The sequence below is a fragment of the Pleurodeles waltl genome, chromosome 8, assembly GCF_031143425.1.
Source record: "Pleurodeles waltl isolate 20211129_DDA chromosome 8, aPleWal1.hap1.20221129, whole genome shotgun sequence".
NCBI lineage: Eukaryota > Metazoa > Chordata > Amphibia > Caudata > Salamandridae > Pleurodeles > Pleurodeles waltl.
In genome coordinates this window covers 1,029,561,356-1,029,582,211 of record NC_090447.1, presented here as the reverse complement: position 1 = coordinate 1,029,582,211, position 20,856 = coordinate 1,029,561,356, and positions in this window count along the sequence as shown.

Genomic DNA, 20,856 nt, shown 5'->3' with positions numbered 1-20,856 from the left:
TTGTAGTTTTATGTACCAGCATTGGGGAGGGACACACTTCTTACACTAGCTCCACATGATCAGAATGTATATGCACCCTTGAAAGCCGCTTTACTGTCCAAGTTTGGGCTGACCCCTGAGAAATACCATCAGAGGTTTAGGGACAGCACCAAACTTTCCACACAGACTTGGGTAGATTGTTTTGATTTCTCCAATAAGGCACTGAACGGATGGATGCAGGGCAGCAAAGTAAATGATTACAAAGGGTAATATGATTTGATTCAGAGAGAGCATATGCTCAGTATTTCTTTTACAGAGTTGCGCTAGCACTTGGTAGATGATAAGCAAACTGATCCCAGGAAGATTGCTGAGGAGGCGGACCTCTGGATTAGCACCAGAGTGTCCAAAAAGGCATCTGGGGGGGGATAGCAGCAAAGATGGTCAGGGTTCCCAACAGAAGAAAGAGGGGGTAGATGAACTTATAGCTAAGGAACTCTCAAAAGGCCCCTAAAACAATTCCCAAGGGGGGAGTGATAACCATTCCTTTTCTAAATTTGGGAAATAACCAGGGTACTTCGACAAGAAGTTAGGGAAGTTCATCCCCAAATGCTTAGAGTGCTACCAGCATGGACACTCTAAGGGCGACTCCCAGTGTTCCAAGACAGCACAGTCCACCACTGGACAGACACCTGGGTTGGCTAGTGTAGCGCTCGGGGTAGATAGTCCCAGTTAGCTTTGGGGGGCCGACAGAGGTGTCACTAGTGTCCCTGGGAGATAAGGAGATAGTGCCTAAAGCCCACATGCCTGCCAATACTTCAAATTATAGGAAATGGGTCACCTTTGATGGGAAAAGGGTGAAGGCTCTGCGTGACACAGGAGCCAGTAAGACTAATGTCAAGAGTCAGCTGGTTCCAGCAGAACAGATAATACCTAATACATTCCACCAGGTCATAGTTGCTGACAATCGTGAGCGTCACCTACCGGTGGCTCTGGTTCCCTTTGAGTGGGGGGGACTCTGGTATTCTGAAAGTAGCTGTGAGTCTTGCCATGCCTGTAGATTGTCTGTTAGGCAATGATCTTGAGCATACTGCCTGGAAGGAGGTAGAGCTCAGATCCCACCTGGAGATGTTAGGTTTGTGTGAGTGGCTCTGCATGACCACAAGGTCCATGGCTGCCCGGGAAGGGAGTCAAGGGTGCCTGGAACCTGGAACAATGGCCCAGCCAGCTGCAAAGAGGAAGGACAAGAGGCACAGGAAACCCACCTCAGATGTTTTCACAGTGGTGGACGGGGACCCTGAGGAGGAGGAGGCCCCTGAGCCAACTGGAGAGGACATAGCTGACCTGGGCAACCTCCCTGAACTTCCTGGGGGTGCGACAACCAGGGCAGAATTCTGCAAAGCGCAGAAGGAATGCCCCACCCTTGAGGGTCTGAGGTGACAGGCGACAGCCCAGGCAGCTGGTGAAGCCTCTGGTGATCACCGCATCTACTGGGAGAATGATCTCCTTTACAGTGAGCCTAAGGCTCTGGCCATTGGGGCAGCACGTGTGCTGGTGGTCCCCCAGTGTTACCGGGCCTTCCTACTGGGTCTGGTTTTCAAAATTCCCCTGGCAGGACATTTGGGCCAAGACAAGACCTTTGCCAGGCTTGTCTCCCACTTCCATTGGCCTAGAATGTGGGTAGCCTCAGATAATATTTACAGAGCCTGCCCCACCTGCCAGGCTAGTGTGAAGACAGGGAAAAGGCTTAAAGCCCCCCTGATCCCCCTCCCCGTCATTGGCACCCCCTTTGAAGGGGATTGGCATCAACATCATTGGTCCCTTGCACTCCAAAACTGCCTTGGGCAATAGGTTTATCCTGGTTCTGGTGGACCATGCCACCCACTATCCAGAGGTAATCCCTCTGAGAACCATAAGTGCACGGTGTTGATCAGAGCCCTGATGGGAATATTTACCCATGTGGGATTCCCTAAGGAAGTTGTGTCTGACAGAGGCACAAACTTCATGTCTGCATACATGAAGTCAATGTGAGATGAGTGTGGGGTGACTTACCGGTTTACCATCCCTTATCATCCTCAATCCAATGGGCTTGTTGAGAGATTCAACAAGACCCTTAAAGGCATGATCACTGGCCTACCTGAGGCCATGAGGCATAAGTGGGACATCCTCTTGCCATGCCTGCTGTTTGCTTATAGGGAGGTGCCCCAGAAAGAGGTGGGGTTCAGCTCCTTGGAGCTTCTCTATGGTCACCCTGTCAGGGGACCACTAAGCATAGTTAAAGAGGGCTGGGAGAAAGCTTCCAAGATACCTCCCCAGGATGTGGTCAGCTACATGCTGGCCCCCCCAACCAACCCCATAAATTTGGAAGCAGGCAATAAGTAACCTTCAGGCCAGTCAAGAGGTGATGAAGGAGTGATAAAGGAAGGCCACTCTGATTAAGTTCTCACCTGGAGACAAGGTTTGGGTGATGGAGCCAGTAGAGCCTAGGGCTCTCCAGGACTGCTGGTCTAGCCCATTTGAGATCAAGGAGCAGAAAGGGGAGGCCATTTAGTTAGTGGACCTCAAGACCCCTAGACACCCCCTAAGGCAGCGGACCCCCCTAGGGGTGCCTCAAGTGATCCCAGGGGGGTGCCAGACTGTAGCCAAAAGAAGCATTATACAGATGACATTGGCTTTTGTTTTAAGCAGAAGCATGTTATTGCATTTTTAAAAAGATAACAGTGCTTAACTGCAATGTTTAAATAGGTCTAGATATATTTAAACATTGCCATCTTTATAAAATAAATGTGAAAAATTCTGAGGAGGGGCCCAATGATTCTTATTTTTCAACTGGGGGGCGCAGCATTAAAAAGTTTGGAGACCACTGCCCTAAGGGTTCTCCATCATAACCAACTCAAGCCTCATTTTGAGAGGTCTGAGGTCAGTATGCTCCTTGTGACAGATGAGGGCATGGAAGAGGAGAGTGAACCTCTCCCAGACCTCCTCTCTGCCAAAGAAGTTGATGGGTCAGTGGAGGGTGTCAATCTCTCTGACTCCCTGTCTCTAAATCTGAGGGGAGACTGCTATGAGTTGTTGGAGCAGTTTTCTTCCCTGTTTTCCCTTACTCCTGGACTCACCCACGTGCATGTCCATGATATTGACACGGGAGACAGTCCCCCTGTAAAGAACAAAATTTACAGGTTGTCAGATAAGGTGAAGGTGAGCATCAAGGAGGAGGTCTCCAAGATGTTGGCCATAGGGGTTGTTGAGAAGTCCAGCAGTTCCTGGGCCAGCCCTGGGGTGCTGGTACCAAAGGCTGCTGAACCCAGTGCAAAGCCAGAACTCCAGTTCTGTGTGGATTACCGGGGTCTCAACTCAGTCACACGGACTGACGCTCACTCCATCCCTTGAGCTGATGAGCTTGTTGACAGGCTAGGCACTGCCAAGTTCCTGAGTATTTTTGATTTCACATCAGGGTACTGGCAGATCACCTTGACTGAGGAGGCAAAAGAGAGATCTGCATTTTCCACACCTGATGGCCATTACCAGTTCCGGATGATGCCCTTTGGGTTGAAAAATGCCCCCGCTACCTTCCAACGGTTGGTTAACGTGGTCCTATCTGGCAAGGATGCCTACTGTGCAGCCTACCAAATGACATAGCTGTCTATAGTTCCAGCTGGGAGGAACACCTGCTCCACCTCTAGGAGGTGCTTCAGGCTCTGCAACAGGCAGACCTGACCATCAAGGCCAGATTAGGCAGGGTTCCGTGGTGTACTTGGGACACCCAGTAGGTGGTGGCAAGGTGCATCCACTCCAGGCCAAGATTGAAACTATCAAGGCCTGGCAAACACCGAGAAGACAGACCGAAGTGAGAGCCTTCTTAGGTCTCACTGGATACTACCGTAGGTTTATCAAGGGCTATGGTACCTTTGTGTCACCCTTGACAGAACTTACTTCCAAAAAGCAACCTAGGTTGTTGAATTGGACAGAGACTTGTCAGAAAGCCTTCTACTGCCTGAAGGCAACCATGTGCATGGCCCGTGCTCAAGGCTCCTGACTACTCCCAGGAATTTATTGTGCCGGCGGATGCTTCAGAGCTTGGCATAGGGGCTGTTCTAGCACAGCTGAATGCGGAGAGCTTAGACCAACCAGTAGTCTTTATTAAAAGAAGACTATTACCACGGGAACAGAGGTGGAGTGCTATTGAAAGAGAAGCATTTGCTGTGGTCTGGACACTGAAGAAGCTGAGATCGTACCTGTTTGGGACTCACTTCCGGGTTCAGACAGACTACAGGCCCTTCAGATGGCTCATGCAGATGAGGGGGGAGAATCCTAAACTCTTGAGGTGGTCCATTTCCGTACAGGGGATAGACTTTACGGTGGAGCATCGCCCGGGATTGACCACGCCAACGCTGATGATCTCGTCAAATACTTTCGCTTTAGAAATGAGAGCTCACAGGAGTTTGGGCGGCTGTCCCCACTTTCAGCTGGGGGGGCACATGTTAGACCTGACAGCCTTAGGGTGGTCACCCCTAACTTTTTGCCTGCCTCCCTCCACTTTTTAGATACTGTTTTTGCTGGTTTGAAGACTCTGCGCACTTTACCACTGCCAACCAGTGCTAAAGTGCATATGCTCTCTCCCTTTAAACATGGTAATATTGGATCATGCCCAATTGGACTACTTAATTTACTTATTAGTCCCTCGTAGAGTACACTATATGTGCCCAGGGCCTGTAGATTAAATGCTACTAGTGGGCCTGCAGAACTGGTTGCGCCACCCACTTAAGTAGCTCCCTAACCATGTCTTAGGCCTGCCATTGCAAGGCCTGTGTGTGCAGTTTCACTGCCAATTTGACTTGGCATTTAAAAGTACTTGCTAAGCTTAAAATTCCCTTTTTGTACACATAGGTCACCCCTAAGGTATGCCCTAGGTAACCCATAGGGCAGGGTGCTGTGTAGGCAAAAGGCAGGACATGTACCTGTGTAGTTTATATGTCCTGGTAATGTAAAACTCCTAAATTTGTTTTTAAACTGCTGGGAGGCCTTCTCCCTTCAAAGACTAATATTGGGGCTGCCCTCATACATTGTTTGAGTGGTATCTGCTGATCTGAAAAGAGTAGGATGGTCATATTTAGTATGGCCAGAATGGTGATACAAAATCCTGCTGACTGGTGAAGTTGGATTTAATATTAGTATTTTAGAAATGTCACTTTTAGAAAGTGAGCATTTATCTGCACTTAAATCCATCTGTGCCTTACAATCCACGTATGGCTGGGTTCAGTTGACAGCCACCTTGTGCATTCATTCAGACACACCCCAAACACAGGATACTTAACCTCACTTACATACATCTGCATTATGAATGGGTCTTCCTGGGCTGGGAGGGTGGAGGGCATGACACTTGCATGTCAAAGGACAGTAGCCTGCCCTCACACAAAGGACTGCCACACCCTCTACTGGGACCCTGGCAGACAGGATTGAACTGAAAGGGGATCTTGTGCGCTTCTAAGCCACTCTTTGAAGTCTCCCCCACTTCAAATGCACATTTGGGTATTTAAACAGGGCCCCTGCCCCTACCAACTCAGACACTTCCTGGAGAAGAAACCTGAACCAGAACCTGTATCCTGCCAAGAAGAACTGCCTGCCTGCCCAATAGACTCACCTGTCTGCTTTCTGTGAAGGACTGCTGCCTTGCTGTTGCCCTGCTGCTTTGCTGCTCTGTGGCTGTGGTGAAGGAGTGCTCTCCAAGGGCTTGAATAGAGCTTGCCTCCTGTTCCCTGAAGTCTCAGGACCAAAAAGACTTCACCTCTACAAGAAGGACTCCTTGTGCGGTTAAATTCGACGCACAGCCTGCCAGAAACGACACACAGCCTGCACTGCAGTGAAAAAATCATTGCACGCTGAACTGGAACGACGCAGCCCTACTTCACATCGAGAAGATCGACGCAGTGCCAGCCTGGCAACCGGAAATGCGCTGCATGGCCCACCGGATCGATGGACAGCAGAGCCGGAATGATGCACCCCGACGTCCAGAGAGGAATCGACACAGTGCCTGCCTTTCAGTAGAAAATTTGACGCAACACCCACCGAATCGACGCAGCTCCTGTGACTTTGTCCTGACAGTGCAGGAGATCCACGCATCGGCCCCGGGGTGTCCGAATACCGAGCATTCCGAAAAGGATTCACGACGAGCACCGGAAATCGACGCACAGCCGTCCCTGCATGAAAACTAAACAACGCATCGCTGTGTGCGTCCCAAGAAATCGACGCACCCCCTTTGTTTCCACGCATCTCCTCCTCTGTGGTTCTTTGCAGAGATTTTGCACACAAACCAATTACATTGTGATTTACAGTGATATCTCATCATATACTTATTGCATTTTAATTGTTTTGACCTGCATTTATCCAGATAAATATTATATATTTTTCTAAACACTTCGTGGTGTATTTTTGTGGTGCTATGTGGTGTTATTGCATGATTTATTGCACAAATACTTTACACATTGCCTTCAAAGTTAAGCCTGTCTGCTAAGTGCCAAGCTACCAGAGGGTGGGCACAGGATAATTTGGATTGTGTATGACTTACCCTGACTAGAGGAAGGGTCCTTGCTTGCACAGGGAGTAACATGACTGCCAACTAAAGACTCAATTTCTAACAATTCCAGAAAGGGGAAAACATTTGTGGCAATGTGCATGGCCCTTTTGAACTTCAATGGTTGCCCATTTTTAACAAAGTGTTTTTAAATGTAATTATGTGTGGTGTATTGATAGCTTGTGAACCTATAGACTTCTGGAAACCTTTCTTTTCTTCTACACTGTTTCCACAACTTGGCTGTTAAATAGATGAGTGTGTTGACACAGGGCATGGCCTACCTTAAAAATGCCTAGTTTAAAAAACTGTTATCCTCCTCACTTTCTAGAGCGATAAACTTGGGTGGAGACTCCCATAAAATGTGACAGTTTATCAGAGTATCACTTACTCACTACCAAATAGAAGTCTTGGGATGGCGCACAAACTTTCTCCCACAAACTGACCACATGTAGGTAGTATTGTTTCACAAAATAGTGACAGCAGTGGGGTGGGATATGTGGTAAAGATACAGGATTCTCAAGAAAGAAAGACATCCTCCAAATAGTGTGGGAAGGAGAGCCTATCACAAGAGATGTGACATTCTATGACGAACAGTATGAAATTCACCTAGTCTTTTCCATGACAGTCTCTAAGGCAGGTCATAATGGATCTCAGAAGGGTCACCAGAAACACCTTCCTGACAAGTGTGATATGCTTTTATTAAAATAAAACAGTGTTGCAGTAAACCACTCTGTAATGGAACATTAGTAATGCCTTTTCCCACTAATGTCATAGGAGGGACTTGCATCAAACTGAGGATGAAGGGGGGATCTAATCAACTCTCAAATTATCTTCCCCAATTTCTAGTGAATGATCACACCATGCATTATTTTACATTTACATAAGGCAGTCAATAGTATACTGGCAAGCATGTCTTTTATTGTATTTTTGTAAATCCATATCTACACATAACTGCAATGTTTCTTTGTTACTATTCCAAGCTGCCACTTTTCCAGAATAATAGTGAGAAAATGTTTGTCACAACGGGAATGGCCATTACATTTTATATATGGGGCGTCTGACACTAGAAAGAAAGGAGACTAATGCTGTAGGGCCAAGCAACTGACTTGTTTGATTGGTGGATAAGAAATTAATCTGCATGACGACACGTCTGGAGACATCATTTTGGGATTGATATGTTGTCACAAATATTTAATATTTAATTCAGTTTAAGAAATAAATGCTTTATTTACTAAATAGCCTATTAGAAAGTTTTAGAGCACTGCCTTTGACAGGACAACTACATATAACATTTCACATCACTATAACGAAATGTCACACATAAGGATGGCCTATGTTTGAGAAGGAGCAGGGCAACATCACAGTCTGTGATGTGTTTCTTTAGTTTATTGAATTCTTGTCAGTGTGAAGATTTTCTGACAACAGCCAGAAGTTACAGATATAAATGTCATTCATCATGAGGGAAAATTAAATATAGTGGTTGTAGTGAGTGACCAACTTATCAGTTCTAATAATAAACTTTTAATCAAACTTTTCAAGAAAAATTTCAGGCAAGTTATTTTCGTGATCTTAAATACGTGGCAAAATAGGCCCTTAAAAAGAAGTAATGGTTTAATTATTTTTTGTTGATATCTTTTCGTCAGAGATGTTTTGTTCCTTGTAGCAAACTTCAGAAGTGTCTAAAATCATAAAACATAAAGAGACATGCTGTTTTACTACATTGTCCTCAAAATAATAATGCAAGTAAGAAGCAGGCAGGAGAGAATATTGAGCTTTAGACAGGTGTCATATTGATGAATGAAGAGATGCATAAAGACTGCCAGAAGGTTTTTAGACGTGTCTGGCCACTTGTCAGAACCCCGCGGTTCCTGCATGTTGAAAAGTAAAGTAGATCGATTCCTATCAGTTACTGCAAAAAATATTTAAATGTTATAGATACAGTAATGATTCCTGGCACATGATCATGTGCACAGCGAATGCCTCCCGACCTTGCCATGTTGCCATTCATTTAACAGCTCAGAATCAAAAGCGAAATACCGACATTGGTGATGTGTCAGTATCCACTGGGGAAGCCTCAAAACTATATCGAAATGTGTGCAATTTCTCTCACTGACTAACAAAAGTCCTGGAAAGTTGGAGAGGAGAACATTATATACTATGAGTCTATCAATGTCAAGGAAGAGTGTTTTAAATTGATATTGGTCTATCTGGGGTATTGTGTACTTTTTTGTATCAGTGATTTTAGGACAAATACAACACAAGAATTATGGGGTAATGATAGACAGTATTGGTTGCATGGAAGAGAGGATGCGGAGGGTGGTTCATATGCCAACTGTCCAGGTGTACATGCAGATCTGTCCGAACACCAGCCTTGAACCTTCTTTAACATGGGTATGTAACCAGCATCATAACATTAACAACAATAATAGTTTTATATATGATTGCGTAACTCTGAGGAGGTCCACATACAACATACACGAACCAAAAATATTCTCAAAAAATCTGTTAAAACATTCAATACATCACAAATATTCATCAAAGCAGTAATTCATAAAATAAATATACCAAAACTAGTTCATGCTAAGTTTACCAAGCTGTTGCCATGTCCTCAATATGAATTTAAAAAATATTTAAAATAATAAAAAATGTTGTAGCAAAACATTGTATTTGGGGGCATATCAAGTAACTGCAAGGCTTCAGATTAAGGTCGAATGGAAAATCACAGACATAGGAGTCCCAACCCTTTCCATCTCTGTAGTGAGCGTGCTGGACAAGCAAAAAGAATACCCTTTAGGTCTTAGAACTCATTTTTACATAAATTATAGTCCAAAGGGGTTCCATCCCATTCGGCTAAAAATGAATTAAACGGGAGCATCCCCAACCTCAGTAATATCCAAAATCGTCTCAAACCACGTGGTAAAATCCATGCAATAAAGCGGTTGCCCCCTCCTTGCCATAATTGAATTGCTAATATTCGGAAAGTTCCTATTTTTACTACACCTATCATTGTCTAAGCAATAACTTAATGCTCAGGTAACCCGCTTCAAAGGAACTTTTAATTGGGCCACTGTAGTTGTCAATTCAAGGTTGGGACCTACATTTAACTGGTCAGCCCCTAAAAGAAAATATCTATATATTTCTGACTTATCCTTTTTCTCTACTAGTAACTCTTTCTTCATTGAAAACCTTAATGAAGTTTCTTTACTCCTTCATATCGACGCAACGCAACGTACCGCCCCAGCCAAACCCTGAATGTATACCCTTCTCATACACATTTCTAGACTCAAGTCTGCTCCTGGGATTGCAGGGTTAACCGATGTGATTTTTCTTAATAAATTACCTTCCATTTTATTTAAGAAATCCCATTTGGCCACCTCAATTGTCTCAAGTCCATATAATAAGGTAGCTGGAATTTTTGCTCGGTATATTTCCAAAAGGTAGGGCAAATGTCTTCGCCCGATAGCCCCATATAGAGTATGCAACGCTTTGGCCTGATCCCACGCTTTATTTTTATTATTCTCTATATGGGACCTATCACTAAGGTTACTGCCCAATACCTTCTGCAAAAAAAAGTAAGACTTTACACATTCTAATATTTTGGGGCCCACAGACCTGAAGAACTTAGTATATTTGGGTCTTTTCATACCATTGAACCACACATTTTTAGTTTTAGCACTATTAATCTTTAAATTAGTGGTAGCAGCAAATTGCTGCAATGCTTCCAGGTGGCTATTTGGGCGTTTAGGAGTGAGGTCTAAAACTATTATATCATCTGCATATAACAGGTCAGTTATCTCCTTCCCACCAATTATTGGAACTATCCCCTCATCCCAAGATAAATGGCTTGAGAGATCTGAGATGTATAACGAAAAGGGAATTGGGGCTAAAAGACTCCCTTACTTCAGGCCATTTTAGATGATTATTTTTACAGGAAGGCCACAATCGCCCCGTAATAGCACTCTGCACCAGGTGGAGGTGTGAAGAGCAATTGTCAGGTCTAAAAAGGTATGAGGCATTCCCAGCCCTGTCAGCTTCCTCCACAGCAAAAGGCAATCAACTTTATCAAAAGCTTTGGAGAAATCTATGACTGCTCCATAGGTGACCTCCTCTTAACTTTACATAATTCTCATTAATCAGAGGAAGGGCTGCTATATTATCACTTGTTCCATGATTTTTGTAGAAACCAGTTTTTTTCAATGGGGGTTAAATTGTTATCTTCTGCCTATACATTTATTTGAGTAAGTATATATTTTGCAAACACTTTAAACCCACTGCATCCGGTAGGGCTATATGACAATAGTTTCCCGGCAATTGTCTATTTCCTTTTTTATAGAGCAGGACTAAAATGCTTCGGGCCATATTTATACTTTTTGACGCAAAACTGCGCTAACGCAGTTTTGCGTCAAAAAAATTAGCGCCGGCTAACGCCATTCTGAAGCACCATGCGGGCGCCGTATTTAATCAATGACGTTAGCCGGCGTTAGCCGCCGGCGCTGCCTGGTGTGCGTGGAAAAAAACGACGTACACCAGGCAGCGCCGGCGTAGGGGGATATGGAGCTTGGGCGCCAAAAATGGGGCAAGTCAGGCTGAGGCAAATTTTTCGCCTCAACCCGATTTGCGTCATTTTTTTTCACTCCCAACCCCCATTGAAATGACTCCTGTCTTAGAAAAGACAGGAGTCATGGCCCCTTGCCCAATGGCCATGCCCAGGGGACTTATGTCCCCTGGGCATGGCCATTGGGCATAGTGGCATGTAGGGGGGCACAAATCAGGCCCCCCTATGCCACCCAAAAAAAAAAAAAAAAATACCTACCTGAACTTACCTTAAGTTTCCAGGGATGGGTCCCTCCATCCTTGGGTGTCCTCCTGGGGTGGGCAAGGGTGACAGGGGGTGTCCCTGGGGGCATGGGAGGGCACCTCTGGGCTCCTTCAGAGCCCACAGGTCCCTTAACGCCTGCCTTTTCCAGGCGCAAAAAAACGGCGCAAAAGCGGCCGTACGTCATTTTTTTTGACCCGCCCACTCCCGGGCGTGAATTTTGCCCGGGAGTGTAAATACGGCGCACATGCCTCGGAGTCAATTTTTTAGACGGGAACGCCTACCTTGCATCTCATTAACGCAAAGTAGGTGTCCACGCTAAAAAATGACGCAAACTCCATGGACTTTGGCGCTAGACGCGTCTAACGCCAAAGTAAAAATATGGAGTTAGTTTTGCTTCGGAATTGCGTCAAAAAAAACGACGCAATTCCGGCGCAAACAGAGTATAAATATGCCCCTTCCTGTCCAAGAAGGGGGAAATGTACTATTCATATAGCAGCCTTTAAAACCAGTATAGTATTTTGGTCCATAAGGATGGTTCTTGTTTTAAATGGAGACTTCATCAGGCCTCATTGAGCCAGATGAACGCATCCCTTGTATAGCCAGCTCGATTTCACTAACAGAGGGAGATTGGTAAGAACATGCACCCTCTTCTAAATTACAATTTTCAACCTTTCCCGCATTTGCTGCAAATTATTCAGTAATCAAATTAATCCAGTGAACTTCTTCTGTCTCTGACGAAAATTACCTTACTCTCTAACTGCAACCTTCAACTGCTAAGGACAAGAAAGACCTCATCATTTCCTTTAATGCTGCCTCTCTCAGATCTCTCCATATTCGATCCCGGTTCTCTTCACCGAAACCAGCCTTAAGCTTTCACCTTCTTCTCTATATTAACACTATCCTAGCCTCCTCTCCACTGAAAATGTCAGGTATTGTTTCCTGACTAGATGATTTATTTCTCTATTCAATAAAAGAATAGGGAGGGGGTTGGCTTAAAATATTTCTATTCAGCATTTGTCTTACATTCATTAATAACTGTTTCATAAAGACTGCAAAGCTGTCCAACTCAACTCCTTCCCAAGCATCCAAATTCTTGAGAGTGGACTCTAATGTACCCTTTAGTTCCATACACATCCTATAATTTTACTGCACCCTTCCAGTTTTTTTATTGATTTCGGAAGAGGTCCCTTCAAATCTCCATGAACAAGAGGAAGTCATACTCAAGCCTAAAGTGAAAATCACTATACTGTGGTTGCTAATAGGGATATTCACTACTTTTAGATCACTCAATAGATGAAAAGAGGTAGTACCAACCACTACGTCATCTAAAATTGAGTAACCCTTTTAAGATTTGCGTGTAAACTGAGCAGGAGTATCAGAGCTGAGTCCCCTATTTGCGACAGTACAATTGCAGCTTTTCATATGCTCCAGAAAACAAAGCTCTTTTTTATTGGTTTTTATTTTTAGATGGAAAGAAATAGGGGGGATTCAAAGTGCTTCCTCTTTCACAAGGTAACACACTAGACTCAAGATATGATAAGAAATTATAAAATTCAGGTCCCCTACCAAAAATACATGTGGGGGTCGATCCTTATCAACGGAACTTTTAATAAAGTAGAAGACCTTATGCACAAGGGCATCATATTTGGCCTCAGGGGGATATAAGGATTTACTATTCAAAGATAATGAGCCACCAACATCCCACCAGACTGATACAAAATTAGCACCATGAAAAAGATTTGAGGGGTGTCTATAACATTTAAACACCCAAATATACCTATATGTTAAGTGATATGCTACACCCCCTTAGCATGTCCCCTTCTAGAAGGACTAGCTTTACAATCAAAAACAAAATAATCTGTGTGCTGAATATCTATATCACACAATGTCTCCTGGAGGAAGATCACATTCATTTGTAAGGCATTTATAAACTGGAACTTTTCCCTACTATACTTTACCCCTGCTGCATTCCAGGAGACAATTTGTAATTATTTGTTAAATCTGAGACCGAAGTTTACACAGACGCTGTTGAAAGCCCTAGGCAACCACTTCCATCTCTGTGCTTCTTCAAGTTTTTGATGGTCTGATAATGCTATTGGTTTCCTGAAGGCCACCTGTCTACCATTTTTCCCTAGGGATTTTTACAGATCCTGCGCATCAACCTTTAATTTATCACAACTATGCGAGGGAGTGGGTGAGCCCCTAACCCAAACGTTCATCTGGGGAAGAAACCTATACATTCCTAGTCCACCCCTCTATTCTAAATCTGGAAAGACATCAATTCCTCCATATTGCAAAGATTGTACATTTTGTACAAAAGTATTTATGATGATGCTTGAAGAAAAAGACACCCTAGATTTAGTTCCGCCCCCTCTACACTGTAAAGAAATCAAGTCAATATCTCTACTTTTAATTGAATTTGATGTGTCAATGTCCATAAAATGTCAACAATGCACATCTATTCAATGCTAAATCAGGATCAAAAAGCAGAATCAAATCCATTGTACTAGTATTGGCATTCAACTGCATTTGGGGTGTAACTGCAGAATTACTTACAGCCCAATTTGCTTCTTTAAATTTGGGACTAACAATGGAGAGATCAAAGGATTCAGAGTGGACAATGGGTGAGGGAGACACAGCTAAAGATGTTACTCCTGGTTCTTTTGCACTCCCTAAGTTCATCAAATTGACAGGAGGCTGTGTGAGGTTTATCGCTATCTACTCCAACTGTGACGTGCAGCAATTATTCAAGTCCTGAGAAATGCTGAGGCCCTTCTAACCCAGGTCTTTGTTCATGCTTTCATGCCTAAAATGATGTTTGCGATGGCCTCTCTTTGTAAGTCTCTGATTGGTAGATTGTTTCCCTTCCTATTGGTTTTGGGTTTTTCTTTATGCCTTGGCAGAACAGGGCTTGGATTCTCTTTAACATGATGTTTCAAAATTTGGTATATGTTTTTTTCATGCATACCTGTTAGAAATGGGGTTTCTGGTTGGCTAGGGCATGCACCTAAGCCAGGCAGAACCCACCCACTCTAGTCAGGGTGAGTGAGTTACACACCCAGAATAACTCCTGTTCACCCTTGGCACAAGCAGTCAGGCCTATCCCGGAGGCAATGTGTAAAGCGATTGCACAACACACACAACACATGTGATGCACTATCCCCAACACAAAGGAAACACAACACCTAGTTATATAAAAATACATTGTATTGTACACAACATCATTAGACTAAATGTCAGTAATGCCCTGCTACCCAAGCAGTTGTCAGAACACTACACAGTACTATTACTCTGCAAAAGCCAGCAGTAGCCACATACAGCACCTAGGTTACTTGTTATCCTGCAACAGAATCAGTAGTCAGGTACACGTATCATGGTAAAACATATGGGGGGGGGTGGCATGCAAGCCAGGATGGCGGGTGCGACTTAGCGCAGCTCTGGGACGAGTGCCCCAATAATCTGCACTTAAATCTGCTACTGGACGGCTGATGGGCCCCTATGCATAATCGCATGGCTGAGTGAAATCTGCCAGGAGCCGACCACCATGTTCACAGGAGCAGGGGATGTGCTGAGGGTGCCAGCGGAGTAGCCAGCCCGAGCATTGCTGTGAGGGGTGCCTCCTACTGTGAAGAGCCTCCATGCTCGAGGCCTGGCCGACCTGGTGTCTTGCGGTGGAGTGAAGAGGAGGAGCGACTGGTTGGGGTGAGCCAGGTCGAGCAGAGGCGATCAGCGGTTGATGTTGAAGGGAGCCGGGGCCTTGTGGCGATGGAATCCCACCTATTCCAGGTGCCCTTAAAGCGACTTCTGCCCTGGTGGCCTGAGCATGGACTTTGCGGAGCGAGGCCTAGAGGACACAGACCAGACTCCGCTCCACCCCACTAAGACCCCCTGCGACTGCCCCGACACTACAGGAGTTACAGGTTGCAAACCGAGTTCTGGGGTGATTACACAGCCAGATCCCTGTGCCCCCAACTGCTGCAGGGCTGCTTGTGCTGCTGCACCTTTGTCCCTCAAGCTGCACATGCAAGCGGATCTCCCCTGTACCCCTATGGAGTTGCACCATGATGATAACTGCGACTGCAGCATCTCAATCAATGAACGCTGCCCCCTCAAAACTCACAACAGCAGAGATGGGGCGCCTTCGCTCTGGAACGGGAGCTAGGCTGCAGATGCCAGAGGCTGAGGCCCTGCAGTCAGATAGTCTTATGTGGGGCACAGTGCTCTATGCTCTGGAGCAGATTAGCTCTTCCCTGGACCAGGCTCGGACCTCACTGGAGGGTAAGATCGATAAGATAGCAAGTGATCTCACCCTACTCCATGCGGATCACCTTAAACTAGCAGATAAAACTTGCTCACTAGAAGACCAGTTACATGAACTGGCACCTAAGACGGACCAACTTGAATCCTTACTACGAATGGCACTAGTCTGGATAGAGGTGCCAGAGCACCGCGCAGAGGATGCAGAAGGGTGCACCAGGAGGAACAACATCCGTGAAATAGGCCTCCCGGAAGGCGTGGAGGGCTCAGATGTGGTCACCTACACCGAGACCTGGCTTCAGGGCCTAGTACCAGAGGATTAACTGACACCTTTCTTCTCTGTTGAGTGTGCCCACAGGGTCCCTATGGGGAACTGGCCATCAGGAGTGAGCCCGTGCCCCTTCCTGTTATGCCTGTTGCACTATGCGGACAGAGATATTATTCTGTGTGCATTGAGGTCGCTCCCGGCAATCCAAGTATTTAACGCTCAAGTTATGATGTTCCCAGACTATACCATTGCGGTACAAAAACAACGTGCCTCATTCTTGTCTGTGAAATGCAAACTTCGGGCCTGACATCCTCCCTCCTCTTCCCCGCCAGGCTGCGAGTGGTAACCTGTGGTAAAACACATTTTTTGACACCCCCCAGAGGCCACTTGGGAATGGCTGGAGTCGACAGGCCGGAATCCGAAAGACCAGTGACACGAGGCTTGAGACCCCATAGGCGGAGAAATTGGAAATGGCATGTGGACCCCTGAAAGAAATAAGCCAGATATAGAACAGATTATGCAGGAGCGTCGCTGTCCCCGACAAACTGCAGCGGCTATCAGTGTCCCATCAGCCACCTTGGAATTAGACGCACAACTAACAGACTCTGATGGTGACAATGGCTCCTTTCTTGAAACACCTTCTGAGGTTGGGTCCTCCGCCCTCCGTGCGGATGACCTAATTTGAACTCACTAAGTTGGTGCAGGTGACTCACTCAAGTGGAAATTCCCTTGTGGTTTTGCTGTTTGTGGTGACTGGAGGACCAAACCTCAATGCATGCCGATTCTGCTCGCACACAAACTTATCGTTCTAACTCTGACCTGGCCTGCAGCTCTGCACCTCCATTGCTTTCCATGGCTGATAACTTATGTTCAGTCTGTATAACTTACCCTGTCTCCTACACTGAATGTTATGCACTAACCCATCAGCCGCCCACACCCATGCTTTATTAGGGGATCCGTCCTATAGCCTATTGGGTACCACAGGCCCTTTCCACCCCACACCCTACTTATGGGTACTGTCTCCACACACTTATTACGCCATACAGGTGACTTGGTTTGTTTGGGCAGATACCAGTTGTCCCTCTGCTGTAATGGTATTTTATCATGTTATCTATTTGGCAGTTGTTGGTTATAAACTTTGTTTGTTTGAATCCGATTGGAGCCCGAAGTCCCCCTGTCTCACCCCACTCTTTCTCCCCCCGAAGTTGTCCACCACCGACCACGTGGGACCCCACGTCTCTGGGAGTGGAACTTTGAGACACGAGCGAGCTACTGACACATTATGAATCCCACCACTATTCTCACATGGAATGTTCGAGGCATGCACTTGCCTGTACGCATATATTCCACATACTCATATCTTAGGAGACACACGATTTTACAGGAGACTCACCTTGTGCAACCAAAAATCGCTAGACTGTAGCGCTGTTGGCTAGGGCAGCTGTTTGTGACAAATCATTTCTCCTATGCCAGAGGGGCCCTTGTCTAGATCAGACCGGGCACTCCAATTGTGGCTGACAATCATGCTATTGATACGCAAGGCGCTATGTTCTGGTGCGTGGCCGCCTGGCCTGACGGGTAATAGTGTTGGGGTCCATCTACGCTCCAAATACAGACCAGGCTTCATTTCTCAACACATTATCCAGCCCTCTCTCTTGTTGGAACGATCTTCCTTTGCTGATAGGGGGTGACTTTAATAGCGTACTGGATCCTGTCCTGGATCGATCTTTCCCACCATTGCCCACTGCGTCTACTGTGGTGGCTGCGCGAGTGCTGCGTACCTGGCTCCAAAATTGACAACTGATAGATATATGGCACCAGCGTAATGCTGATACGAGGGTCTATTCATTCCATTCGGCACCACACCAATTACATGTCCGCCTTGGCAGAATACTATGCACAGCTAACTTAAGCCCCACAGTACTAAGGACTGACTATTTAGGCCTCACTCATTCTGATCACAATCTGCAGTTCAAGCAACTGGGATGGGACACGTCCCCTCCAATTATTCCCACCTGGCGGCTCTGCCTGGAGCTATTAGAGGATGGAGTATTCCGGGCATCACTAGATAGAATGATTCCCAAATATTTTGAACACAATGATGGAACAGCATCCTCTGGTCTTGTTGAATAAGAAGCATTTAAAGTATTTAAGATCTCTGTCAGGGGCACTGCATGGGCATGCAGTGGCTCCTGCACAAATCCATTGAGCCTGACCTGGCTCGAGTGGAGAGATCCCTGATGTGCCATGAATAAAATGCTGCCCAAAATCCCTTGGCAACTTACCGGTTATAGACTGCTCGAGCAGAACACACATCCTTGTTAGAGAGGCTGCGCTGCCTCAACTATGCAGCCCACTTTGCCTGCATGCATTCCACAGCCAACCAGTCGGGCAAGCTGCTGGCCTGGCTCATCCGTCAAGATCAGGATAGCGTTCCTATTGTGGAGCTTCGCTTGGCAATGCGGGTCGTACTCCACACACCCCGATGACATACACACTGAGTTCACACGACATTACACAACACTTTACCACCCCTTCGCGGTGATGGACGCGGTGGCCTATGACAAACTTTTCTCCCTGACCACTCTACCCCAGTTAACACCTGACCAGTGGGAGGAATTAGAGGCAGCTCTGACGCTGCCTGAGGTGCAGGATAGCAAATGTGCCTTGGCTGTGGGAAAAACCGCAGGTCCTGATGGCCTTCCATCTGACTTTTAAAAGTTGTTCTCTATGGCATTCACACCTGGCCTTCTCCGTCTTTATGAGGAGGCACTACAAGAGGCATCCTTGCCTGCATCGCAATGGGAGGCAGTGCTGGTATTGCTCCTCAAGCCCGGTGGAGACCCAACCGAATTGGGCTCCTATAGGCCGCTAGCGATGCTCAATACTGACTACAAAATTCTGGCCAAGGTCTTGGCGTTGCGCCTGGCGTCTCTGGTACCTCAGCTGATTCACTCTGACCAGAATAGCTTTGTGCCAGCCCAAGACACTTCCCACAACATCAGACGCTTAATAAGAGTGATGAGGTATTCAACACAAAAATGGCCTCACTCAGGGTGTTTGGTGCTTGATCTGGAGAAGGCTTTTGGTTCTTCAGAGTGGCACTATCTATTCGAGTCACTATACAGATTCGGCCTAGGTCCCCATTTCCTGCGCATGGTGAAGCTGTTGTATACCCAGCCCCAATCCAGGATCAAAACTGGAACAATCATCTCTGCACCCATTGATGTGGGTAGGGGTACTCAACAAGGCTGTCCCCTCTCCCCACTGCTGTTTTCTCTGGTGATGGAGCCCCTGGTGGAGAAGCTCCACAGAGGGGGTAGACATGGAATATCCCACTAGGTGATGGCAAACACACCTTATCTTTATATGCAGACGATCCTATTTTGTACCTCAAGGACATTGATAATGCCCCTGCTGAAATTGCAAATGTACTGCACCGATTCACTACTCTTTTCTGATTAAGAGTTAACTGGGTGAAATCATGCCTCTTTCCCTTCAACGTTGACTTGCCAGACCCCTACCTGCAATTTTCCAGGGTTCGTATCCCCTGGCAGCCTAGAACGTTCTGATACCTGGGTATCCACATTTTTCACAAGGAGGAGGATCTCCATGATGGCAAGCTCAGCAGTATCATCTATCCATGCCCAGATGAACGTCTGGCAAATGCCCCCACTTTCAGTGACTGAAGGAATCACCCTCCTGAAGATGGTGGTGCTCCCGCGTTTACTATACTAACTCTCCAGCTTACCCTACTATGTTCCGGCCAGTTTTTTTAGAGAGCTAGAATCCATAATCTGCACGTTTAGTTGGAACAAGGGCCGCTGCAGAGTAGAGTTGAATCTATTCACCTCTGAATCGGGCCGGCCTATCAGTGCTACTATGGAGCAATATTACCTGGACTCCCAGCTTCAGTGGGTGGCGCGATGGCTATCTGGCCTTCAGCTATCTAACACGGCAACCGGATTGCCACCCTGGACACTCCCTGCAGTTCTCCACCTCTTTCACACCCTCACAAATGCGAGGACACAACTAGAGCTCCTGCTGCGCATAGCTCATCGTTGTTACCAAAGATGTCTGTGCCTCAAATGTACGACTATCCCTTATGCTCTGACACTGGCACTACTGGGCACACAACGGGGTTCACGACTCACAACCACCGCTGAACTGGAGCCCTGGCACATGGCTGATTTACATACACTGGACGATCTCTATAGTGAAAGCAAATTCACTCCATTTGATGTACTAACAGCGAAGACAGGCCTACCAGCAGGGCAATTTCTGATGTACAACTCCCTGATAACGACACTGTCACGTCGCTGGGGAGATATGGCATCTGAGCCCCCAACACACTTACTGCTACAGTACATGCAGATCATGGGACAGGTCAAACACCTGATACAGTGGTGCACCTATGCACTCAGAACGCACACAATAAATACCTGTACTGCGCTGCATGCCAGATGGGAGGAAGAGTTACTTGGGCCCTGCGCTGATAAAACATGGGATGCAGCATTATCCAGCCACACTAACGTCCCCCGCAACTCCAGATTCCACCTGATCCAATTTAATATTTTCCACAGATCCTACCTCACACCAGCCAATATCAAAAGGTACTTCGGCTGTGTAGACACTGCCTGTCCCCGCTGTAAGTTGATGGGAGCAGAACCCTCCATATTCTGTGGCTTTGCCCCTCTTTAAGCACATATTGGCAAGGTGGGACAACATGCCTATCAGCTTGCAAATCACGCCCACAGTTATCTGCTTTGGAACCTTGTATCCTGGGTCTCTTCACGCGAGTTAAAAAGTACAGAGCTTCAACAAGATTGCTAGACCTTGATGGCCAAAGGCTTAATTACTAGGCGATGAAGGGCCCCTGAGCCCCCATCTCTTGAGGCATGAGAGGGCTCTTTCCTGGTATGGGTGAAGGCTGAGGGAGTGGCGCTGAGATGAGAGGACACCTTG